The sequence below is a fragment of the Schistocerca cancellata genome, chromosome 2 (genome assembly GCF_023864275.1).
Source record: "Schistocerca cancellata isolate TAMUIC-IGC-003103 chromosome 2, iqSchCanc2.1, whole genome shotgun sequence".
Taxonomy (NCBI): Eukaryota; Metazoa; Arthropoda; class Insecta; order Orthoptera; family Acrididae; genus Schistocerca; species Schistocerca cancellata.
The window spans coordinates 731,020,133-731,046,704 of NC_064627.1; the positions used below are offsets into that span (position 1 = coordinate 731,020,133).

The following is a 26,572-nucleotide window of genomic DNA, read 5'->3' on the forward strand; positions in this document are numbered from 1 at the left end:
TGTCACTCTGAGCTAGAATTTATGGTCAGCGACTAAGTGTAAGGTCAACGTTTCGGATGCGAGTTTTGCGACTGTGAAATACTTTTATACATTATAGAAGCGAATATTAAATGTGCACTAATATTGCGAAAATTTTGTACTTGGACAGCTTAGAATGAAAATACTTCTGTTTATTGCAAAGGGAAACAATAGATTTTCTAAAACACTGTCTGTCATACACTACTTGAAACAGGTCATGTCGACCAAATCATGTGGAAGAACTAACAGCAACGTATATCGGAAGGCAGTAAGATCTCTTGCCTTTTGGTTTGTCAGTACTCGATAGCCACTTCTAGGCGAAAGTAAATGAAGAAAGGCAGTGCGTTTTTGTTACCAAGTAACGTCTTCGTCAATTACTTTAGTTTTAATGTAATCTACGAGTAATTGCTGGTGTTTGATATTAACATGAAAAGGATTCCGTAGACATGGAAAGAACCTGTTCTTGGGAAACTACTTCTATAGTGACCAAAAGATACTAAATGATGTTCAAGCACTTGTGTTACAGCAGCAGTATGAATAAAATGATATTAATAATAACAGTAATGATCGAATTATCCGGCAACTTCACACTTCACAGTGGATTTTCTCGAACTAAGAAATTTGCTGAATTTGTGAAAAATCAAAATGGCTTCACATCCAGCATATGATGCCTAGAAGAGTCTTTACATCCTGCTGACATGAGAATAGCATAATCTCTGCGTCAGAAGCTTGCTTCTACTTGACCATTTAATAGACTCGCATTTTTTCCACCGTGACTAATTTTGTAAGCTAAGCACATCATCCGTTACAGCACACTCCTGGGGCTGGGTAATGTGGCCACAATGGTCTGGTGGAACGAGCTATCAGAGGTGCAATGCGTGGGTTCAGGCATTTACTTTTAAGAGGCACAAACAGATTTATTTTAACTCTGGTAACCTCAAGAGAAAGACGTTATAATCCAGAATCCGCATTAAACATCACGTTCCTTCATAACCAACTGAGCAGAGCCAGTTTTCGTTGGGAAATGACAAAGCGGAAGTCATGGTAAACAGAAATACAGTCGCCAGTAAACTTACTTACATTAGAAAATTTTATTTTATTTGATGAACCGATAGCCATTTAAAGGGACAGGGCTCTTATTTTACTTGTACTTGATTGAACTAGAGACGTTTAAAAATTTGGTGCTGGACTGTGATTCGAATTCGTATCTCCTCTTTCGAGGATCTGAATCTCTCGGAACAGTATAGTTCAGTCATTTCGTTCCTTTTCCCAAGACTGCAATCTTCTCTAGCTCTCTTCCAAAGGTAAGTATGTGGGTCTGAAACCTGATCCAGTACAAAAATATTCATAATTTCATTTCTAGCTTTATCAAGTGCACACCCACCTGCTAGTGAAAATTAACGCGCAATTTCAATGTCTGTTCATGTGTTGCCAACAATCGCAACAGGTGTCGTTATTTCTGGTCAAACACGCACACATCTTACTGTTCATGAGTAAGCAACTGATACTTAAGCTATATTCGTGGATGCGCGGTAGGTGTGCAGTTCGATTGTCGCTTAGGCACAAAAGTTTGTATCCTTATTTTAGATTCAGACACCTAGCGGCTCGTAAGAAAAACCGATACGTAACATTTGATTTTTCTTAGTTAACAATCGGATTACGTGTTGGGTTCGTATCTCCGTCACAGAACTTCACATCATGCACTTCATCTTTAAATGCATGCACACTTTGTTACTTTAGAATGGAGGTATATCAGACATCTTTCGTGGTTAGATAACAGGGATGAAAGGGTCTTGATAGGAGTCACGGTTTATTACAAAAATTGTCGTCTTTTATTTTCAAGTTTAGATTTGGTTACTGGTATTGGCAAAACTTTCGGTAGTTCATGACTCTTCATGGCTAATAATCAATATGATGTGATTAGATTAGATTACATTACATTAGATTAACTCTTGTTCCATAGATCATGAATACGACATTTCGTAATGATGTGGAACGTGTCATTTTAATGAAAGATTTCTTTAAATACCATGATTCAATTTCTTTACAACAATTTTTTACACACTCTCTCATTGCTTTTTATTTCTCTCTCTCTCTCTCTCTCTCTCTCTCTCTCTCTCTCACACACACACACACACACACACACACACACACACACACACACATTCTTTTTTATTTTTATTTGTATGTTCTGCTCGACTATCGGCGAGGCAGGAAAACGCCTGTGAATGACTTTCTTAGTTTTGAGTGCACTTACGAAAGAAATATAAAAACAACAATGAGAGTTACTGATTTATGATGCTCAGTTTGCAGTCAGTTCTGAGTATTATTAGTAACTACACTCCAGTCCCTAAACCTAGTTACAGAAAGCGAATCAGACGCATTACGTATTCCAGGCCGTAGCAGCCGCGACTTGGAGACCCCAGCTATGGTCACTTCCCAGACCGCTGTAGGATCACATCGGTTCGTCTCTTCCTGCTGGTACTGTAACTGAGATTTGGCAACAAGGCAACGTATGTTTGGCAACTCTGTGATCGACGAGTTACTTCCTGGTGTGCACGGAATTAAGCCTCAAAGTTCACTTGATTTTACCTGTCATTTCCATTGAATAATCTGAGTTATTATAGCTTGAAGGGTAACAAAAGATTGAAAATTTACGGTTTTCAGCCCAAGAAAGTCGTTGCAGGTGGAAATTGCAACTAATCTCGACCTTAAAATAGCGGTTTACGAGTTCTAGTTACTATTGCCGTCGTAATAGGAAGCTGAGACCCATACCCCCTCGCCAGCTCTGTGGTAACGTGCTGACATGTGAAACAGCGTCTGTTACGGTTCGCAGTTCCAGTCTCACTGACTGAAACGTTTTTATCCCTTCTGTGAAAGAGCTACAAGCAGTCAGATCAAACATCAATACGGAAATCGCAAGAAAATGCTTTCAGCTCATAGTGCAATGTTGAAAAACTTACAATGCTGCACAACAGGTAACGCCTCTTTCCGCTGCTGACAAGCGAATTTTGGGTTTCTAGGAATACGTAACTATATTTATGAAATGCCACATTTGCATACCTCTTGAGTATGACACAGCATACCAATTAAACACAGACCCTATCAAAATCTAAGTGAGTAGTATTTTACTAATTCGTGTCGATAGAGGCATGCTTGTGTACAGATACTTTCGTCGTAAGGTTATCATCGTTAGTTTTATTTCATTTCTTATAATACAGTGCACAATTTTCGTAAGGTTTCCTTTAGTGTTGTTAAAACAATAGTAAACATGAGAGAGAAATTAATCATCAACGATATATGCGAATTCTCTGATGTTACCTATGACAGTCTGACAATGCACATGCAGTTTATTGATTACATGCATGTAGAAAATTTGTTCTGAGTTAAAGCTGTCAATCAAAGTTTGAAGAAGAATAAAATATCACTACCACACGACGGCTAATGTAGAAAATACTTTTCTGACATATTATGGCACGATGCGCTCTCCCTGCACATCTTCGAGATGCATCTGCTGCCTGCTGTCTATTAAACCTGAATAGGACAAAATGTCACAGTAGTTAGTCCTTTTTCCACATGCGACTACTTTGGGTTGAGAAGTGAAGGGAATTTGTTCAAAGTTCCATTAGATTGATAACTTCAGCAGAGAGCAGAATTGCGTTTTAAAAAATGTAGCACTGAATGTATTCGAACTCGCGACATCTTATCTATGCTACAAGCTGACACGGAACTACAACAGCTCCAGAGCTCGGCAACTATTCCTTCAGAACTTTTGGATTCCACAGCACTGTGAGATTATGCATATGGCCATGTCTTGACTTCTGAGAGACAAACAGTTACAGCTTTTCTTTTGGACTGAACGACGTTTTCTAGTAACAGATAGCGCAATAGAATAGCTCAAGTGAAAAGGAACACTTCTTATTTAAACTTCTGCATCCTACAATGTTGGCAGTTGTGTGTAGGTGGCAGTAACGTGATTTTATTTCTGTGATTACAAAATAGTCGAATGTATGCACTGGGTAGCCGAGGCAGCTAGTTCATGGTGATTCGGTCAACCAAGTAAATGAATTTACGGAACATGCTGCAAATTACTACAGGGAGCCTGTGTGTCAGAATTCTCATCCAGTGTGGCACAACTGCGTTACGATAGAAAAATGACTCGCAGAGAAGAGGATTTCGTGGTCTGTTGGACGGATGGTAGGTTGTTATACCTATGGTCTGGGTTCGATTCCCACTTCTGTCAATGATTTTAGATAGGGAGAGACAGATTCCATTCTCTCCTGGCTACACCAAGTGAAGGAGATATAATGGCTGCATGGTCAGAAAATTCACATTAAAGATGATATTCCTTCTTTACCAAGTAGACGGTAGGTTGAACCACAATAAAGTCTGGAGTGGCGACATGTAGAAACTCTACCACCAGTAACCTTTCTTATACTAGTTATTTATTTCAAGTGACGACACAAACGCTATGTATGGTCACAGGACACTTATTCCATCTTTTATTTGAGCTTCTGTATGTCGATAAAAATGGTTCTGAACTGGGAATGCAACTCAGACCGCCCTTAGCGCGGAATTTGATACCTTCGTGGCAATACAGCTCGGCTACAATTTGTTGTTTGTTCAAAACTGCAGATTCCTCAACACCTTCACATATTATGCGTGAATGGGATCGAATCCTGGCCCGGCACTAAAGATTTAATTATGTATTATCAAGCTCTAGCATGAGAACACCTGTCTGCTGGTGGATAATAATTTTGATTTTTAATGTATTTTCTTCGCTGTCACACTAACGATATCTGACGTTTTTAACTCCCAGTGAGACACAGAACTATTTGCGAGATGACTGTAAGTTCAAGATGCTATTCTGAGCAGCTGGTGGAGAAAAATTCGGTAGCTGACGTCTCTTTGTGTGTAGTCAACAACGATATGTGTGGGGCTCTATCCCCAGTGAGCGCTGAACTCTTCGTCATATTATTTCAGTTCAAACATGCTCACATGTCACTGCTGGTGCAACAAACCCATATTTAACGTTAGTTTTCTCTAGAATATAACAGCGATAGGTGCCGGGTTGGAGTCCTGGGAAGGAAAAAATTAATTTTTCGTCTCGTCATTTCAGTTATAACATCTAGTTACTGCTGCGAAATTCCGATATGTCACATTTGACTGTGCTTCGATAGCAATCCGATTAGGTTCCGGGTTCGAATCCGTGTCCAACACACAGCTTTACCTCACGGCATTTCAAGTAAGTTACTTGTGAAGAAGCAATATTTAACATCTCTCGTAGTTCGTTAACAGGGACAATAGATGCTGGGTAGGAATTCGCGTCTGTTAAAAATGTTTGCGTTATGCAATTTAAAGTTGATATTTGCTAACTGATACTGTCTAAAATCGAGGTATATCACTCTCTGTATGCCTAATCAGGAATGACTGTTAGTTTCCGTCAGTCACGAAATCTTTGCTTAGTCTGCATGAGCTGGGTTTGAATTCATATGCAGAACAAGACGGTTCGTCGTGTCATTTAATGTCCATACATATTCTCAACTAGCCGCTCGTGAATAACTTAAATTTTTCATGTCATTTTGTGTTAAATAGTTCAAATGGTTCAAATGGCTCTGAGCACTATGGGACTTAACTTCTAAGGTCATCAGTCCCCTAGAACTTAGAACTACTTAAACCTAACTAACCTAAGGACATCACACACATCCATGCCCGAGGCAGGATTCGAACCTGCGACCGTAGCGGTCACGCGGTTCCAGACTGAAGCGCCTAGAACCGCACGGCCACATCGGCCGGCCCCCACCATCTGGTATCAATGCATTACCTTATAATCCATTATATATAATCATTTTCATAGTACACTTGATATTATAGACGAGTAGGACACAAGACAGGACATAGACAATGTCCGTTTGACGTCAACAGTGTGTAACATTTTACTTTTTTGAATAGGACAATGTTCCTCTCCAATAATTTTTAGATTAGTTACAATAAGCTTACGCTGCAAGAGAATTCGCTTGTATTTTTCAATATGTGGTCTGTTGTCGGTTTGAAGGCCTTCCATAACATCGGCAACGTAGTGCAACTCCACCGAGAGCTGTCTGGAGTAGGGTGGGGTTAGCTATGTGAAAGTTGCGAGCTGTCGAAGACGATCTTCATATTCCTAATGCGATTAGGACATCGTATACTCTTGACGACGTTTAGCACCTGTGCGGTCAGTCACCCAATTTCAGAATTCATTTTGAGTAATCCTGCTAAATTCCCAAAATACTGTCTTTTTATATTGATGAGTAATATGGATAGTCGTCACGTTCATGTGCCGCCTACAACGCAAATTTAATGTTACTATCCTAGGAACTAACCTGCAATACGTTTTGTATTTCATAATCGGAACTATCTGCATTAACCGTCATCAGAGCAATGTCAGGGAACAGAGTGCAGCAGTGCCTACTTGAGGACCTGCTTGAGTCGTGTTCTAAGGAAAGGGTAGTTGCTGGTTCACATTATATTACACTAGCGAGAAGTACCGACTTTTCCTTTTCTCTGCAAACATCCAGAACTAAATTCAGTAACTAAATGCTAAGAATATATTTTCATTGTGCCAACTCAAAGATCAATCGATATGGATATAGATATAGATTTTTATATTTAAAGCCATTCTCTTTCTGCGTTGGAATAAACATCATTCATTATTTGCTTGTTCTTGTTACGATTGTTATTGTCATTCTCTCACTCGCAAGAGTCTTATGCTGATGCTGTATGAATAAATTATGCCATTGGATACAAAGCGGTTTAGTTTTGAGACCTAACCCACGAGGGGGGAAGGCACAGTGGTCTGCTTCAGGAATTCCAAGCAATAAAACACAAAAAACAACCCAGGAAGGGTTCGAACAGCTACTTTCACGCAGAGACATGCATTTGGAATCTGTTCATCGTTACGGGGTCAAACAAGAGGGTAACATTACTGAAACAATGATCGGGCTACTTAGTATATAATAGAGCATACAGATTTCAAGGAGGAAACGTATGAAGACGCAGACTTCCTCGTTATCAATATGTGCGGCATATCTTTCGTGTTAACGAAAGTAAATTCCCGCTTTACCTCTTCTTACGTGTCAAATGAAATGAATGCCATGAGGAATAGAATATTTGTTGACTGCGTCTCTTCTTGCTTCCATCCTTACCAACATATTTCTTCATTCTCGTGGTAATCATCACAATCTATGTGCATGCTGCAAACGATTGCAAGTGGACAAATTCGACATCGAGGTGCAAAGCGTTTGGTATCTTACATTATATTCAATTCGAATAAGATTCCGGTGTATTTTTACTTCGTTTGTATTTTTAGATGATTATGAACGTTACGGAAATTTATCTCACATGCTTTATGTTGAATGAGAAACATTGAATGATCCGTTTTGCTTTCCCTACGTTGAAATGATATAATGTCGGCGTCAACAGCCTTCTTCCACGCCGGAAGCTGAAACTTGTATCATTCTGGATTAATGATAATTGAATGTCTCATATGTATACATAGCCCACAAGGCGACGTCAGAAACCACCAGGGGAGAACGCCGCATAAAAACCAAACGTGCGCGCGCGTCTCCACTCTGAAGAACCGTATCGGAGAATCACGGCAAGCATTTCGCTGAAGAGCTGCCTCGTCAGAGAGCCGAGAAATGGCAGCGTCGTAGCAAGTATTTGTCAACACTCTGATAGTGCATTTACTTCCGGGTGTAGGTCGGCGTTACCTCGCTAAATTCACTTAACATTCGTTTTCCACATCGAAGACTCGTACGATATAATCCGCTGCAAGATGACACAATTAGAAAGTATATTTAATTTCTGGACTCCAAGAACGGCGTTCTTCACATAAGTAACACCTGTTTGTGTGTGCATTCGGGAGGACGACGGTGCAATCCCGCGCCCGGCCATCCTGATTTAGGTTTTCAATGATTTCCCTAAATCGCTTCAGGCAAATGCCGGGATGGTTCCTTAGGAAGGGCACGGCCGATTTCCTTCCCCATCCTTCCCTAATCCGAGCTTGTGATCCGTCTCTAATGACATCGTTGTCGACGGGACGTTAAAACAGTAATCTCCACCTCCTCTGTTTCTGTGTTTAAGGTTGCGTTTTGAGGCTCAGGCAACATCGCAGTGACTATAGTCCGCCTCTGGCCGCCAGTGTGTCGTTAGCTCAGAGGTTCCCTTGTGCGTTGCAGTGCTTGTACTATAAGTTCGAATCACGGTAGAAGCCGCTGACTAAAACATTTTATTTTCCATTTTAATTAATGGAGTTGCAAACTGCTAGTAAACATTTCTTATGCGAAATCTGAAGAATGCCTTTAAACATCAATCTTCGTCCGATTTCGACTTAGTAAATTAAGTTAATATCATGGATTTCTGCTTTGCAAATTCCAAGGTGCTTCACTGTAAAATAGGTCCTGAAAAGATTCAAACCGACTGTCAACGATATAAATTTGAGCTTTGTTCGTCATATAGGTCTAACATGTCAGAAGGTTGTTTATGAAGTGCACATGTTCATTAATATAGTTCACATCTTCTAAATTTTTGCAATAGCATTTAACTGTAGACGTTTTCTAACACCGGCGTTAGCAATTCCTTTCCGTTCTCTGAAACCTTCAAAACGACAAATTTATCTGGATTAAATCTGATGACCTTAACTATCACTTCCGATCAACAATAAATACTTCATGAACCCATACATGGAACTCCAAATGTGCAGTGTGCCTGCACTGCTACAGAGCATGCATTGCAAGGTATTCACACAGTTTATCGCATAGACTTACCATAAGGAATCAAACAAGAACTGTAATACATTTTACACCACAGACGCTCACTCTGGCTTGACGAAAACATCCAATCATTGACCAAAAGTTGCACAAATAATTAAGTTTGAAAGGAAAAGAAACGAGGTATGAAGCATTTATAAATTCATCGAATGTAGTGAGGTGGTTTAATTTCGTCCCAGTCTATAAAATTAATTTCGGGCCATACTCAGCTCTTGCCGATTACCCGCCTACTAATCAGGGCGTCTGTCTCCGTTGCTTTTGAGCGTGAATGGAAATTGTAGAAATTTTCTGTGGAGCAACATTTAATAATAAAGCGTTTCAAATCATCAAAAGCGATGAGCGGTAGCAGGCGCTTTCGATAAAGAACGGGGGAGTGCAGCGCCGCTGCTGTCGCCACGGCCGCTGCCAGTAGCCAACAAATGGATCCCGGAGCTTTGCCGCATACGGCTTCATGAGGAGGACAGTCTGCAGGAAATCTGCCGCAAAATCGTTACTAGATACAATTTTGATATCGGTGTGTCACAAAGCGAAATAGATTGAATCTGCGCTACCATTACATTCACGTCTTCAGCATTCAGACAGAAGAGGCTATAAAAATATTTTATGCCAGCTGCTCTCGATCCACTGACATTATGAACAGAAACAACGCACGCTACCGCTAGACCACAGGCGTAATCAGCCTAGAGTCTATCTTGGGACAAGTTTTCCTCCAGGAAGTGCCGCAGTCTACAGTGTTGTCAGATTGTGCAGATAACCGGACTTAGAGAATTAGCGAGTTGGCCAGTTTCTTTGTCCCATGTCGCGATCGGCGCGGACTTAGCCTCTGAAGCGGCCGGCCGCCGGTCAAGTTTTATGTCAAAGAGTGTACATCGAAGAAGCAATTACGAAAATATAAGAAAGTGTCATGGGTGGAACTAAAACTAGAGGTGAAACGATATCACTGACGACTTTGCTACCCTCGTGGAAAGAGAAGAAGAATTGCAGGATGTGTTGAATAGAATGAACAGTCTAATAATTACAGCATACATATTGAGAATAAACCGGGAAAATTAATGAGAAGTAGCAGAAATGAGAATAGCGGGTAGTTGAAAATCAAAACTGGTAGTTGCGAAGTGGACGATGTGGAGGAAATCTGCTGCCTTGGAAGCAATGTAACCATGATGGACGAAAAACGGACATGAAAAACAGTCTATCACAGGCAAAGAGGACATTCCTGGCCAGGAGAGGTTTACTGGTATGAAGCAAATACCTTAATTTGAGGAAGAAATGACTAAAATGTACGTTTGGAGCTCAGTGTTGTATGGTAGTTTATTATCGACGGTGGGAAAATTGGAACAGAAGAGAACTGAAGCGTGAGAGATTTGGTGCTATCAAAAATGTGGAAAATTAGGTGGACTGATAAGATGAGGAATATGTTGGTTCTCGACTAAATCGGCGAAGAATGGAACATGCAGGAAGCACACAAGAGAGATGGGCAGGATGGATGGAAATATATTAAGACATCAGGGAATAACTTCCATCGCAGATTAGGTAGTCGTAGATAGTAAAAACTATGGATGAAACCATTGGAATACATCCAGCAAATAGTACAGGACGTAGGGTGCAAGTGGTGATTTGAGATCAAGAGGTTCACGCGAGAGAGGAATTCGTCGGGGACCGCATAGAACCAGAAGCTCCCCATCTGCAGTATTTTACTAGATTTGCTTCCCTTAAATTCGACGTGCCCTAACCTTCATCCATTATTTGACCTGACTTACCCAGCTCGTTACAGGTGGATCTATTGTTCAACGTGGACTCCGGACCACGGATAAACCGATCAATAGAAAGTGTGTCATCTGTGTGATAAATAGTTTTCCTGAAGTTGTATAGCTTTGAATCTGCACTCTCAAGGTTTGAATCTTTGTATGAGCACGTAACATCATATCAACAAGAATTCACGCACACAACTTCCTGCTCAAACTTAAACCGGTTCCACTTGGGCCTGTTCACCTTACAACAGGCACTTACACGTTTATCAATATATTCGCAACGACATCTCCAAATAGAATAATTCGCACCGATCATATTTGTGCCCCTGGCTTGTTTAAATGATGTAGTATTCATGACTTACCCGTTGCAATGACAAAAAAAAAAAAACAAAAAAACAAAACAGCGAATGTTACTTAGAGATTTTAAGCGCATGAATATGTCTGAATTTACAGCTGGCGTCTACGACATTTCTAGGCAGTATACGGCAGGAAATAACTTCGACATAAATAATGGAGCATCTAACTTCACTAAGAGACTCGATAATGTTTACGATAAACACACTCTCCTAAGGACTGAGGAGGGACAAAACCTGCACCATGGCTTACAGACCAACTCAAAGTCCTTAGGAGTGTAAGAGATGCACCACACAGGACATACAAACGGCACCCGACCTCTGATAATCATCTCAGCAACAAACAACTACACAATCAGTCTCTGAGGAATGCAAAGCTCAGGTATGCCACCCGATAACTGAGGTCTTTCACACACCCATCAGCTTGTGGAAAAACCCTAGAAGTCTAGAAATAGGCAAAGCCAAATCTGAAACTGAAACTGATATTCCTGTTGAAGATCTAAATTAGTGTTTCGCCACACCGATATCTTTACCTGAACAATGCTCAAGAGTGCCAAACATCGAGTCTTCTGAAGTTTTAGTGGCTGCAGCCAGTAAGCCCTAACACGGTCAGGAAGTCAACTTCACAAATTATTTTTATAGATCACTATAAACATAAATTAATGATTTAGAATTGAAGATTTTAATTACTGTTCATGTCACGATAGCTGCAGGACACAATAATGTAGCAGTGCAGATGATCAATATCTTCGTCGATTCTCTCCTTCCTTGTTGTGGGGGTCCTACAGCTATCGCCGCATCCCACATATCTGTCATCAAGTTTCTCTGCATTCTTCCTTGTCCTCTCCCATTCCTTTTCTCTCCATCGCTTCTTTAATACCACTCAGACACACATTACGTGGTATGGCTCTGCTTCTCCTTCCAGGAGTTTACCATGAAATTACTATTATGTAGCATATGTCTTCGTCAATTGTTTTCATATGCCCAAACAATCCTAGCTGTCTTTCTTCTATTTTATCCGTAATACTGTAGCGAGTCTGAGTCCTTTCGATTAATTCCTTAGTTCTTACGTCGTCAAGTCGAGAAATTCTACAGGCTCCTCTCAAGTGGTCCATTTCTAAAGCTCTAAGTACCCTTTTATTTCTTTCTGTGAGTTCCCAGCACTCACTCCCATAGGTGGTTGTTGGTTCCACGATGGTTTTTTTTAAATGAATTTAATCTTTAAATTCATATTGGTTCATGGTGTGGGTTCCTGTAGTCATGTCCTAGTTCATGAACCACGGGCAACGTATGAGTGGCCAAGTAAGTGGTCCCGACAGTCGGGATACCAGTTACTTTGGAATAAGGCTGGGCATCTCGGACATATTCTGAGTCGTGGTCACCTTTGTGCTCATACGGAAAAGACTGCCAAATCCACCGGTTAGTCCCTCAGCCGTTATGGGTAATACCCAATGGGACTCGGGGCAAGTAAGGCTAGCAACCTGCTTCCCTGGTACTTTAACTATGATGCTGGCAACAATCAGAGCAAAATGCCTCGGACCTTTGGAGGTGACGGAGTCCCACCTCTAACTGACAAACCAGGGACTCCTAAGATACAACTTGGCAAACAAATGGTAATGAGATGGGGAGCTATTAATATCAATGGGGGATACTCTGGGAAGAAGGTAGAGCTGGCAGAGGCTGAAAGTAAGATGAGACTGGACGTTTTAGCTGTTAGTGACATTCTGGTAAGGGGTGAGAAAGAAGAGGAAGTGGGAGAATACAAGGTCTACCTGTCAGGAGTCAAAGCAGGAATAGCACAATGGGGTGTAGGGCTTTACATCAAGAAAGAAATGGAACCCAGCGTAGTTGCAATAAGGTAGGTAAACGAACGACTGATGTGGATAGATTTGACAGTGTCTAGCAAGAAAATTAGGATTGTGTCAGTATATTTGCATTGTGAAGGGACAGATCAAGGTAAGATGGATAGTTTTTATGAGTCACTCAGTGATGTAGTTGTTAGAGTAAAGGACAAGGACATTGTTCTGCTCATGGGTGATTTTAACGCCAGGATTGGAAATCGAACAGAAGGGTATGAAAAGGTTATGGGTAAATTTGGAGAGGATATGGAGGCCAACAGAAACGGGAAACAACTCTTGGATTTCTGTGCCAGTATGGGCTTAGTAATCACAAACTCCTTTTTTAAACATAAGAACATTCACCGGTATACTTGGGAAGGCAGGGGAACCAGATCTGTCATTGACTATATAATAACAGATCAGGAATTCAGGAAGGCTGTGAGGGACACACGTGTATTCAGGGGATTCTTTGATGACACTGATCATTATTTAATCTGCAGTGAAATTGGGTTTGTGAGGCCGAAAGTGCAGGAGGTCAGGTCCATATGTAGGAGGATAAGAGTGGAGAAACTTCAGGATAAGGAAATCAGGCACAAGTACATAACAGCGATCTCAGAAAGGTACCCGTTAGTTGAATCTAGTCAATTAGTCATTGGAAATGGAATGGACAAGGTACAGGGACACAGTACTAGAAGTGGCTAAAGAAGGTCTTGGAACAGTAGTGGGTAAAAGTGGGATGAGGCAAACAGCTTGGTGGAATGACACAGTCAAGGCAGCCTGTAAAATGAAAAAGAAGGCGTATCAAAAATGGCTACATACAAGAACTCAGGTGGACAGAGAAAGTTATGTTGAAGAAAGAAACAAAGCCAAACAGATAACTGCAGCATCCAAGAAGAAATCTTGGGAAGACTTTGGAAACAGGTTGGAGACTATGGGTCAAGCTGCTGGAAAACCATTCTGGAGTGTAATTAGCAGTCTTCGAAAGGGAGGTAAGAAGGAAATGACAAGTATTTTGGACAGGTCAGGAAAACTGCTGGTGAATCCTGTGGATGCCTTGGGCAGATGGAGGGAATATTTTGAAGAGTTGCTCAATGTAGGTGAAAATGCGATCAGTAATGTTTCGGATTTCGAGGTAGAATGGGATAGGAATGATGATGGAAATAGCATCACATTCGAGGAAGTGGAGAAAATGGTCAATAGATTGCAGTGCAATAAAGCAGCTGGGGTGGATGAAATTAAGTCGGAACTCATCAAATACAGTGGAATGTCAGGTCTTAAATGGCTACACAGGATAATTGAAATGGCCTGGGAGTCGGGACAGGTTCCATCAGACAGGAAAAAAGCAGTAATCAAACCAATCTTTAAACATGGAAACATAAAATATTGTAACAACTACAGAGGTATCTCTTTAATCAGCGTTGCGGGTAAAATCTTCTCAGGTATTGTTGAAAGGAAAGTGTGAGTATTAGTTGAGGACCAATTGGATGAAAATCAGTGTGGGTTTAGGCCTCGTAGAGTTTGTCAGGACCAGATCTTTAGCTTACGGCAAATAATGGAGAAGTGTTATGAGTGGAATAGGGAATTGTATCTACGCTTTATAGATCCAGAAAAGGCATATGACCGGGTTCCTAGGAGGAAGTTATTGTCTGTTCTACGAGATTATGGAATAGGAGGCAAACTTTTGCAAGCAATTAAAGGTCTTTACATGGATAGTCAGGCAGCAGTTAGAGTTGACGGTAAATTGAGTTCATGGTTCAGAGTAGTTTCAGGGGTAAGACAAGGCGGCAATCTGTCTCCACTGTTGTTCATATTATTTATGGATCATAGGTTGAAAACAATAGACTGGCTGGGTGAGATTAAGATATGTGAACACAAAATAAGCAGTCTTGCATATGCGGATGACTTAGTTGTGATGGCAGATTCGATTGAAAGTTTGCAAAGTAATATTTCAGAGCTAGATCAGAAATGTAAGGACTATGGTATGAAGATTAGCATCTCCAAAACGAAAGTAATGTCAGTGGGAAAGAAATATAAACCGGTTGAGTGCCAAATAGGAGGAACAAAGTTAGAACAGGTGGACGGTTTCAAGTACTTAGGATGCATATTCTCACAGGATGGTAACATAGTGAAAGAACTGGAACCGAGGTGTAGCAAAGCTAATGCAGTGAGCGCTCGGCTACGATCTACTCTCTTCTGCAAGAAGGAAGTCAGTACCAAGACTAAGTTATCTGTGCACCGTTCAATCTTTCGACCAACTTTATTGTATGGGAGCGAAAACTGGGTGGATTCAGGTTACCTTATCAACAAGGTTGATAGGATGATTGCAGGTACTAGTAGATCGTAACAATGGCAGGAGGGTGTCCACAATGAAGAAATCAAAGAAAAACTGGGAATGAACTCTATAGATGTAGCAGTCAGGGCGAACAGGCTTAGATGGTGGGGTCATGTTACACGCATGGGAGAAGCAAGGTTACCCAAGAGACTCATGGGTTCAGCAGTAGAGGGTAGGAGGAGTCGGGGCGGACCAAACAGAAGATACCTGGATTCGGTTAAGAATGATTTTGAAGTAATAGGTTTAACATCAGAAGAGGCACAATGTTAGCACTGAATAGGGTTCGTTCAAATGGCTCTGAGCACTATGGGACTCAACTGCTGTGGTCATAAGTCCCCTAGAACTTAGAACTACTTAAACCTAACTAACCTAAGGAGAGCACACAACACCCAGCCATCACGAGGCAGAGAAATTCCCTGACCCCGCCGGGAATCGAACCCGGGAACCCGGGTGTGGGAAGCGAGAAAGCTACCGCACGACCACGAGATGCGGGCACTGAATAGGGGATCATGGAGGAATTTTATAAGGAGGGGTATGCTCTAGACTGAAGCTGAAAGGCATAATCAGTCTTAAATGATGATGATGATTCATATTTGACGACCAAAGTACAGGGTATAACTTTTAGATAGCCGCCCTTCCCTGCCTGATCAGTTGTTGGACCTACGACATCTTCAATCATGTGGTAGGTTATTACCCAGGTACTTAAACTATTTTCACACTTTAAAAAGACGTCCGGCAACGTTCGGGCTACTTCCCTCTTCTACGCAACAGACATATTCCGTCTTCCCAAAATTAATTTTCAAATCCCGTTATTTACACTCTTCCAACGACTTCCTGAGCGTGTAAGATATGTCCTGTTCACCGTTTGGTGCAATGACAAGATCATCAGCATAGAAAAGTATGTACGTACTCTCTTAAATGGAGAGCAACCACCCGTGAGAGCTTCTTAAATGAATCCAGATCCCTAACTAAAATTGATAGAAATGAGATGTGTATTGATTTGTACTGAACTCTTTTAAATTTATCTGCAAAATGATAGAACAAATGGTGTCCCACTAAAAAATTGTAAGTCGTTGACGTATCTCTCTGGAAAATAACTCAGTAAACTATTTAATATCTTCACAGGTGAAGTAACATTTGTTGTGTTTACCTATCTATGTAAATACTCCTTTAACTTATGGTTTTGTGAGTCACAGAGGAAAGAACCTTGTCTGAGACACCCTTGTGAGCATTACTATTTCAGTGTATAACTACCATGCAAGGAAGAATGCCCCAATCCATATGCAGGGCAATCCAGATCGGCTGGCTGGTGTGGCCGAGCGGTTCTCGGCGCTCCCATCTGGAACCGCGCGACCGCTACGGTCGCAGGTTCGAATCCTGCCTCGGGTATGAATGTGTGTGATGTCCTTAGGTTAGATAGGTTTCAGTAGTTCTAAGTTCTAGTGACTGATGACCTCAGACGTTAAGTCCCACAGTGCTCAGAGCCATTTTTGAGCAATCCATATGTCCCCTAATGATGTCGTTTATGCAACCCGCTATATCTGGCCTTCAGAAACCACGCATGAAATTTTCATATTCTCTCGCTCGCTACACACGAAGTATCAGTCCCACAGAAAAAAAAAATGAACAAGACCTTTGTAGGAAATTAAATGAATTTGAAATATGTAGTGGGAGAACTTTTCGTTACAGGCCGTTTTCAAGAGAAACGTACGAAAGTGACGTTGAAACGCACCGCCGCTCCCACGATTCAGCCCCAGCCGGTCAGTATTTCTAGTGTGTTGCTCGTGGCACTTCCTCCTACCACTCTACAAAAACTGGCTACTGCATATATTATTTCCAACATTCGATCATTAGATCTACATTGACGGGCTTCCTTACACCGCTGTCTTAGCCGAGCACTTACAGATGGTAAAACTGACGAATTTTAATAGCGTACAACTACGTCGTCGTAATCTTCAGGTCTTCTGACTAAAAAATCACTGTGTTTGCAGGTGTTAAGTTTGGATAGAATTGTCAACGTACTTAGTTTTAGCATAACTTCTACAAAATTCGTCTTTTTTCCGTTACTCCCAAAGGCATGTTCAGACTAATAATGTTAACGAAATAGCCAACTATGCTCGTGGCGTACTAGCTCAGTCATTAAAGAGCAGAGAAGGTCAATACCTGGAACAGTTCGAATAGTCGGAAATTATGGTTAAGTGGTAGGGGCGAGTGGCCCGAACAACACACTAGAAATTCCGATTGATGAGTGATGAGTGTGGGGCTGGAGATGCGTTTGAAAGCCACTTATGTACGTTTTTGATGAACAACTCATAAATTGTGGCTTCCAGCGAAAACGCATTCCAGTTCGAAAGTTAACTACATGTATCTTTCTGGAAAATAACTCAATATATTATTTTAGTTATATATGACGGTAGTATCTGTTCCCGAAAGAACAGTTACCGTGGATGACGATGCAGCGTTGCTAGAATGAAATGATAATTAAATGGACACCCTAGCTGCAAACAGGCGTTGATGTACTCGTACGGGACTTGGTAGATTAATCTGCCACGAGTAATGAGTATGATGGGCAAACACGTATTAGGCGCACTACGAATGTAGTGGTGTGGACATGTTGGGAATATGGATCTCACGGTGAGCGTGCAAGGGATAAGTCCCTGCAGACGCACTGTCCTTTGTGCCCGCGGTGGCTCAGATGGATAGAGCGTCTGCCATGTAAGCAGTAGATCCCGGGTTCGAGTCCCGGTCGGGGCACACATTTTCAACATGTCCCCAATAAAGTACATCAACGCATCTTTGCAGCTAGCGTGTCCATTTAATTATCATTTTATTATTTTAGTAATTTCACACGTAAAGTAACATTTCTTGTGTTTCCCCAACTATGTAAATATTCCTTTCACTTACGGTTCTGTGAGTCACGGAGGAGAGAACATTGTCTGAGACACCCTTGTATTCAATACTATTTCTGTGTGTAAGTACAATGTGGGAAGAGACAGATTGCTACTTACCGTAAAGAAGACACGTCAATTTGCACGGTTAGAAGACGCTCACACACACCTTGTGGGCGCACCCTACATCACTAAAAAGGGACACAAAAAACAAAATTCAAACACACACACAAACACACATACACACACACACACACACACGAGCAAGTACATCTCAAGCACACACGACCACCAACTCCAGCATCACGGGCCAGGAGTTTTCATGTTTGATCAGTGTATAACTACAATTTTTTCAACATTTATAATAGTTTGCTCGTAGCGAGAGGCAGAGTATGAAAATGTTGTGTGTAGGTTCTGAAGGCCAGATATAACATTCTGGGTTGCATAAAACGACTTCGGTAGAGGTAGCTGGTTCATCGGTATGACATCCATAATGTCACTGTTCTGCAACTAATGTGAATCATCACGCGGTGATCTACAACTGAGAGCCACATCCATTACTAAATTACAACTCGAAGCTACGACCTCCACAGCACGAAGCAGGTGGCCACCTGGACACCACGGATGGTTTCGGCGCCGGCGTGTACTTTGCCGCTTGGTGCTCGCCATGCAGTCCATTCGCAGGTGGCGCCGTGCGCGCTGCCACGGCCACCGTAATCCGATAAACGCTCGCCCGGTTCTGGTCGGACCTCAATATTGGCGCCGAAATGAACGCAGATCAAAGCGCTCGCAAGACACTTCGATAATGACTTTAAATTATTCACGTGCGAAGCTAATCAGTATCGCAAATAACTTGCTTACACAAATGAGGTTTCGGTGTCCAGGACGCAGATTTTGCGGTACCCTTTGCAAACTTTCAATAAGCCAAACTAGGCGCTAGTTTTCTAAGCGACCACACTAAACACATTCGGCTTCGCAAAGTTTTATTTCCTTAGTCGTACCTCAGTTAATTAGTAAGGCCTAAGAACTGGATGATATACGTTCCCCTCATTTCACTGAATTTATTACTCATACATTAATCAACAATTAACTCGTTGGATGGGAACAGCGCATGTGAAGTATCACTTCGCTTCCGTCTCTTTCGTCGCTACACCTCCTTGATTGCAAGCTGTTTTTACATAAATGTTTTACTTGAGCCCCACCTTCTAAACAGTGCAAAAATGAATGCATGCTTACTCATAAAACAGACGCGGCGAAAGCGAGAGTTTAAATGCGTAAACGTTGAACTCTTAACCCGCACAGAAGGACGAAAGTACGCATTCAGTCCAGCAAGACGTAACACGCGAAATTCTACGGCGGTGGTCACAACGATGACGCCATACATCTACGTAATCCGCACAGTTCTCATGCCAAAGTTCCTTGCTTTTATCACACTATAGCCATTCATCATCAAAGTTACATCCACACGACGGGCAAATTATTTTTTTTTTTTTTCTGAGGAGCTGCTTACTTTTTCCACGATGGCTTTTTTCTATTCTGGGATATTGTATTGACTCTTTCCCTCTTCCACTCGGATTTTCTGAACATAATTATCTGTATAAGAACCATCTTCACCGGTGATGTTGAGAGAATTTATGATTTTTTGGTCAGCTTCAGTCAGCTGACGATAATTCTAGCCGTGGTAGGACGTCAAAAAAGGACATATGCGCTTCACGCTTGCGAACTGTATTCTACCACTCCAGGAGCAGTTGCTTGCTTTTTTCCTGTGTATGACCACTGTCTCCAGTCTAATTATACTCGATGATCTGAACTTCAGTTTCGTCTCTAGTTGTTATTCGAGAAGCAGAAGAATCCTCCTCCGAACAAATATTATAAATCCACGGTCATACTCCCGTTACTTCAAATACTTGTTCGGACTTCTTTACAGTTACTCTCCTGCAGTAGGAACTAAGCAGCCACATTGGTCTGTACTTTCTTCAGAAGGTCACTGCCAGGAATTAAGACAGAGACGACATCAAATATCTGATCTTCATGTCACAATGCACTGCCACAAGCAATGCGTTTCCCAACAAGTGCAGCCTACATAGAGAAACTTAGAGAGCTCACACTTAACCTAACTTCCATTACTGTTCTCGGAGAGTAAATCTTTTATTCCAAATATTCTTCTCCTCTTCAACTTAATTGATTATGTTTCCCACTCGTTAGTCCAAAAAATAAGTGTATTTTTACGTTCCCACATCTAATCTGCCTTCTAGTTTACAACCTAGCGCTATCTGCGGAATCTAAGTGTCACGGCACATAATTATTCTACATTCAACTGGCACCGCTTCTAGCATTTCTCACACCAGTCCTCCTTTTTATTGTATATTTTATTTTGAAAGTTACGTAGAGTACATTTTGTAAACCCTCAGCTTCAACTCTATGGGGGAATATCTGAAGAGACATAGCATTAAAAAACTTAAGCCATGTTTCTTGCCACGTATCGCTGCTTACGCATCGGGCACGTCACATATACATTAAACGTAGTTCTTCTTAATCTGTAGGTTAGTTTGACTATCTATGTAAGGTACTGGCATTAAAATCGTCTTTCCAACATTGATTATAGGCGAACGACATTGCTATCTCTATCGAATGGCCAAACTTTAGTTACAGACGCCTGGTTATAGCGATGCTCACATGGTGTTGTTGGGAAGTGCTGGTTGCAATCAACCCTTATCTTGTGCTACTCAGCCACCATCCGTGAAACTGAAGTTATTTAAATACTGTCATTCGGTATTCCAATATTAATGCATGTGCTTCAGGTTCTAGAAAATTTCATTTTTATTAATATTACAGAAGTAAGTGTTACCTGACACGCTTCTTTGAGCCCTTAGGTCGTAGATTTCATCACTAATTTATTTACTTTGCATTTATTATAAATTTGTATTCTTTGTCTATGCTTTTTATATTTTTAATAATTTTCATAATTTTGCAATATTAGTTCAAATGGTTCAAATGGCTCTGAGCACTATGGGACTCAACTGCTGTGGTCATAAGTCCCCTAGAACTTAGAACTACTTAAACCTAGCTAACCTAAGGACAGCACACAACACCCAGCCATCACGAGGCAGAGAAAATCCCCGACCCCGCCGGGAATCGAACCCGGGAACCCGGGCGTGGGAAGCGAGAACGCTACCGCACGACCACGAGATGCAGGCTGCAATATTAGTCACACATTAATTATGTTCACGTTTTACAAATTGTGCAAAGCAATGTATATTTTAAGGTTGAATTCTCGACTTTTCTTTCTTGCTGCAGAACAGAGATGCCATTGGTTGGACTTCCCTTCCTAACTGCGGAGTATACTTCACCACTTCGACGCGCGAGTCGCCGAAGTGGCGTCAAATCCAAAGACTTGCACCCGGCGAACCATCTACCCGACGTGAGGCCCTAGTCACACGACGTTTACTTAACCACTGACAATTTATGAAGTCATTGTAAAGCCTTCTTTTTTCTCCCCGTTTTGTAGCTTATCCTTGCAGACAACTGAACTGAGAAGACACGTCTAGATAATAATGCCAAAATTCCCAGTTACCTCTCTTCACCGAAGTTATTGCTTTTATTTTTCCAACGCATGAGGCATTTCGTTTGCTCACAAGCATGCTTGGATAAATGGATTATATGTGGTAATATTTTCAACTTCAATCCTCCATACTGTGTTGTTATTTAATTGCTTCCCATCAGTTTGCTGTTATCAGTGTTCTGAAACTCATCTTTTCTGGTATCATACATAATTTTTGTACGTATTCCATTGATTCTTACGTAAACATCTCAGTCTGTGTAATGTATTTTAATGTCCCGCAAGCAAATTTTGGCTGTAACGAAAATTCTTCTATGTGTAATACACGAAATTCTTCTTTACGCAACCACGGGACTGCTACGGTCGCAGGTTCGAATCCTGCCTCGGGCATGGGTGTGTATGATGTCCTTAGGTTAGTTAGGTTTAAGTAGTTCTAAGTTCTAGGGGACTTATGACCTAAGATGTTGAGTCCCATAGTGCTCAGAGCCATTTTTTTCTTTACGCATTTCTTATTCTGTGGTGTCTCTATCTTTTCTTTCTTTCATACAATATGAGTTTTGTTATGAATTTAATATATAACCGATGTGTTTAATTTTTGGAATCTCTTCAGTTTCCTATTTCCGGAACATCAGATCATCTTTCTCTCTTAACTTCTTCTTTTTCCTGATGGCTTTAGTATGTTGCTTGTTCCATGCAGCGACGACTGTTTTATTTCTACTTTAGTAGGCGTTTCGTATAGCCAGCCTTTAAGAATTTTTTCATATAATTGTCTGTGATGTTTCTTGTAGTAATTACTCTTCATATATTTCACCTGGAAGGTAGAGTTGTAAAGATGTTTATATTTTCCACTTTTTTATACGCCACCCTTTTTTTATACAATTTTTTGGGAGAAAGTCTAGTCCTCTGAAGACATGCATATCTCTAAATTGGAGACTTAGCTTATTAGTTTTTAGGATAAAATCTATTATTTCTCTGTATCTAAATGTGCACCATGTACAATTGTAAATGTTGTTAAATCAGAAAAATTTTTTCGTTGTTATTGTTTAGGAAAGGTAACCCTGGTGGGGACTGTCTAATTGATTTAGGTTGTAGGCAAAGGTTAGTGTTCTAACAACATTTATTTCTCTCAAACCAGACATAGCTTATGCTAAACTACTTATTGATTGAATAGAATAAACAACTAACAGGTGATTTAAGGCTAAAATGGACAAGGAACCTGTGTGGCAGCGACAGTTTATCTAGTGGAGTGAGTCACGTACTCTGGCCCTAAAAATGTGGATAATGCAGTCTGAATTGATCTGACGCTGAGTATACTTTGATTGAGTGAGTTACATTCTCTGTCCCTAAAAATGTGAATAGCGCAATCTGAATTGATCTGACGCTGAGCAGACTGAGTGGTCAAATCTACTGAAGTTTCTCTACATAGGTGCAGCTGAGAGCAAGAGCCGATTCAGATCTGTACGCCGTGACAATGGCGGAGGGGCACTATGTCACCCTGTTTGCTTCGTGCGGTGATGTAACTTGCAGCTCGCGAGTTGTGTGCAGCGGAGATGAGACGAGGGAGCGGCACCTGTGAATCGATCGCGGCCACGAAAGAAATGCAAAAATCTCACGGTCTAGTGATCATGCAGGCGGATTGCAAATTACTCTCTACCAGAGCCTTGAAATCACGATAGATTTCCGTCTGAGACACACCTTTTCGGTGGTCGTACCAAGGACCAATTTGGCTCACTTATACGACAGAGCGCACAAGAATAACAGCAGCCAAGACTGGTAAACTAAAAACTAATAAGTGTGCCCTCGGCAAACAAGTAGTCCAGATGTTTGAAATCACACTGTCGGTACAGTAAGAACATCATCACAAGCTCCCCAGTCCAAACAGCTCATGACAAGTGAAGTCAGTCTCAGGACAGGTCCCAGGTACCAACCTCACATGCCAGAACTTCGACCAGAAGTGCTTCCCTGACCAAAGTCCCACACCCGAGTACTTTGCACCTCTCCAGGAAAGAAAAAAAGAAAAAAAACGTTTTTTCCGCAAATTGCATGAACGACACCGCCTTCACCCCATCTTGAGCCAAACACAGGATTCTAGAGGCGCTAATTCTCCCCTCCCACATCACAGCATATACTCATGTCGAACCAAGGCAAGAGTTAAGAAACCTGCATTTCTGGGAAAAAAAGAAACCGCCAATTACTAACTTTTTTAAGTTTTCGCAGATGAGGAAGGTGATTTTTTCTGAAGTCGTGTCTCTTCCCATTGCAATAAACAAACAGATACAATCTCACCTATCGTCATCAAAATCGCCAGCGCCTTGGAGCTTGTTAGTTCTAGCTATGAAGTGTAATAAAGATTCTAGCTCTAAAAGTTTCTCAGACGCCGGAATTTTCTTATATAACCGACATGGTAGGGGAAGTGGTTAATTGGCCTATTTGCACTATAGGTGAACACAAGAACAGGTGAATTTTTATTACCTGTGGCTCTGCACACAATTCCCTGTTTATGACTCCACTGTGTAGACGCATTCCATCCACCCGTCACACCAGCTCAGGCTTCTGGTGGCGCCATGGCAGGTAGCGCGCATTGATCCTCTGGAGACCTGTCTCAGCGACGGGCTGCCCTGTCTGCCCTGTACGGCTGTGGACCTGTCCGGCAAGATTTACTAAGGGATGAGCTTGCTTTCAACTCCCAAAATGCCGTTTCTACGAGCTAAAAATAATAAAAACACCTCATACTTTTAGCGCCGTACCAGGCTGCATCAACGTCTGCTCAGGCCATTAACTTTCTAGAGTCTCGCTCAAGGTGCATCAGGTTGTAATGAAATCTTTCATAATTTTCCATCTGCGAAAAATAGGTGAGTAAGTAACTTGTCCTCTCTCAGTTTTATTCTGATTTTAAACAGGTCATACAAGCAAATGTTCTAGTTTCATTAACATCATTATTGGAATGACCATGGGAAAACAATTCAGCTGTTCATAGTGTCTGTACATTACCCACTGTTATATATAAATATTTACAAATGATTAGGTGCTTGGTTTCATTAATTTTATAATTTTCAGGCATCCTTTCTTCAAAGAAGTTCTCGATTTCATCTTTGTCTACCACATCACAATCACTTACACATACTGCAATTCGTCTGCTCTCAATCACAGGTAGAGGCAATGTAGCAAACGTATGTGTTTCACTTCAGGAGGTTTATGATTTATTAATGAATGTAGATATTCCACCTATCGCTTCCACTTTCTGTGCAGCTTCACTGCATATAATTACTTACTAGTCACTGTTTCTTTTCAGTACATTTCCTCTTTTTTTGTAATTTCTATCATAAATTTGAATAATTTTCCAAAGTTACGTTTCATTTGGTTCGATATCCTGCATAGTACAAGTTGAAACTTTTGATCTCACCTTGTTCCTAGGTTTTTCACACCCATATAAAGAAGATATGCGTTTATTTTCTCTTTCTTCATTTAATGTTGTCACAGTTGTGATTTAGATCTACATTTTCACCCTCCATATTGCATGCGATAGTGGTTAGTGCTGTGAGTAATAAGATAAATAAGATAACCTAGAATAGTGACTAGTTACAAGGAGTCTTCTCTTGGTAGTAATAAATATTTTTGTACTGTAATCATGAAAAATTTCAGGGAAACTTATAGTGGAAATTTAGTTTCTACCAGGTTCACAAGTAAACTTGTGTGTATGATTAACCTCGGTTATGAATGTAGTGAGGTGTCAGTCTGAGGGTTGAGCTTCATAGCCTCCCCTCTGAGTGGACAGCTGCAACTGAGGCAATGGATGAGACTACACACTGGGCAGTCAACAATCAGCGCTCAGTAGTGAGACATTTTTTAAGAAATGTGGGGTATTTATGTTGTCATTTCCTGTCATTGTTTCATGTATCGATACACTTGCGTGAAGATTATAGTTTATATTTGCTATCCCTAGTCCCCTTCCTAAATGTTTGTACTCTTGATTTAGTGGGGAAAATCATTTTTGGTGTCTCTTGGCAATGAATCAGATTGTTATTGTAACCATTAGTGTCCTTTCATAGTACGACGGATCTTGTTATCAACGTTTCTCTTTTAAATTTGCATGTGATTCAGGATAATTTTCCATCTCTGAAGCTCGCTGGGCATAGTTTCTGTAGTACCTCAGGTGTACTCTCTATACAGAGACAGGGCCACAGAACAACTTAATGAGTGAAAATTACCAGGAATGACCGAATTTAGCATAAAAGTAATGGTCCAATATCTCATAGGGGCATGTTGATAACAAGATCCGTCATACTATGAAAGGACACTAATGGTTACAATAACAATCTGATTCACTGCCAAGAGACACCAAAAATGATTTTTCCCACTAAATCAAGAGTACAAACATTTAGGAAGTGAACAAGGGATAGCAAATACAAACTATAATCTTGACGCAATTGTGTCGATACATGAAACCATGACAGGAAATGACAACATAAATACCCCACCATTGTTAAAAAATGTCTCACTGCTGAGCGGTGATTTTTGACTGCCCAGTGTGTAGTCTCATCCATTGCCTCAGTTGCAGCTGTCCACTCAGAGGGGAGGCTATGAAGCTCAACCATCGGCGTGATTAACTGTCTTTGATCGTCTATGGGGCCACGAGCTCGGCTGGAAGGACGCTGGTGCTGCCAGATGCTCTCCCACCTTCCGAGGCAACATTGATGGGGCGCAAAACCAGGCATCAACCTGCGGGCCTGATGGAGGCGTGTCCTGTTTGACCTTGATATTGTCTATCATCTACCTCCGAGAGAGGGGCACTGCTGCTACTCATCCCATTTCTGTGACGATACCAATGCTACTGACTCCTGTCTGCTAAACAGGGGCTGAGAGCCGACCCCTGTGAGCCAGCAAGTACTTCAGGTGGACCTGGGATGAGACTCCCTAGCTCAAATCTTGGAGGTCAGTGAGAGCACTTTTGACTCGTAGAGTAAGATGTCGCCAGAGTGCATGGGTCGATGTTCACCTTGTGATGTAACAGCCACGGCCCGACACT

At 41.3% G+C, this 26,572-nt stretch overlaps 1 non-coding gene across 1 annotated transcript; it reads left to right on the forward strand.

Annotated features, from left to right (window-relative positions):
- Positions 1–17,778: 17,778 nt before the first annotated feature.
- On the forward strand, positions 17,779–17,853 carry Trnat-ugu (transfer RNA threonine (anticodon UGU)). Its single transcript has one exon. It is a non-coding gene; the product is annotated as a tRNA-Thr (tRNA).
- The last annotated feature ends 8,719 nt before the right edge of the window (positions 17,854–26,572 follow it).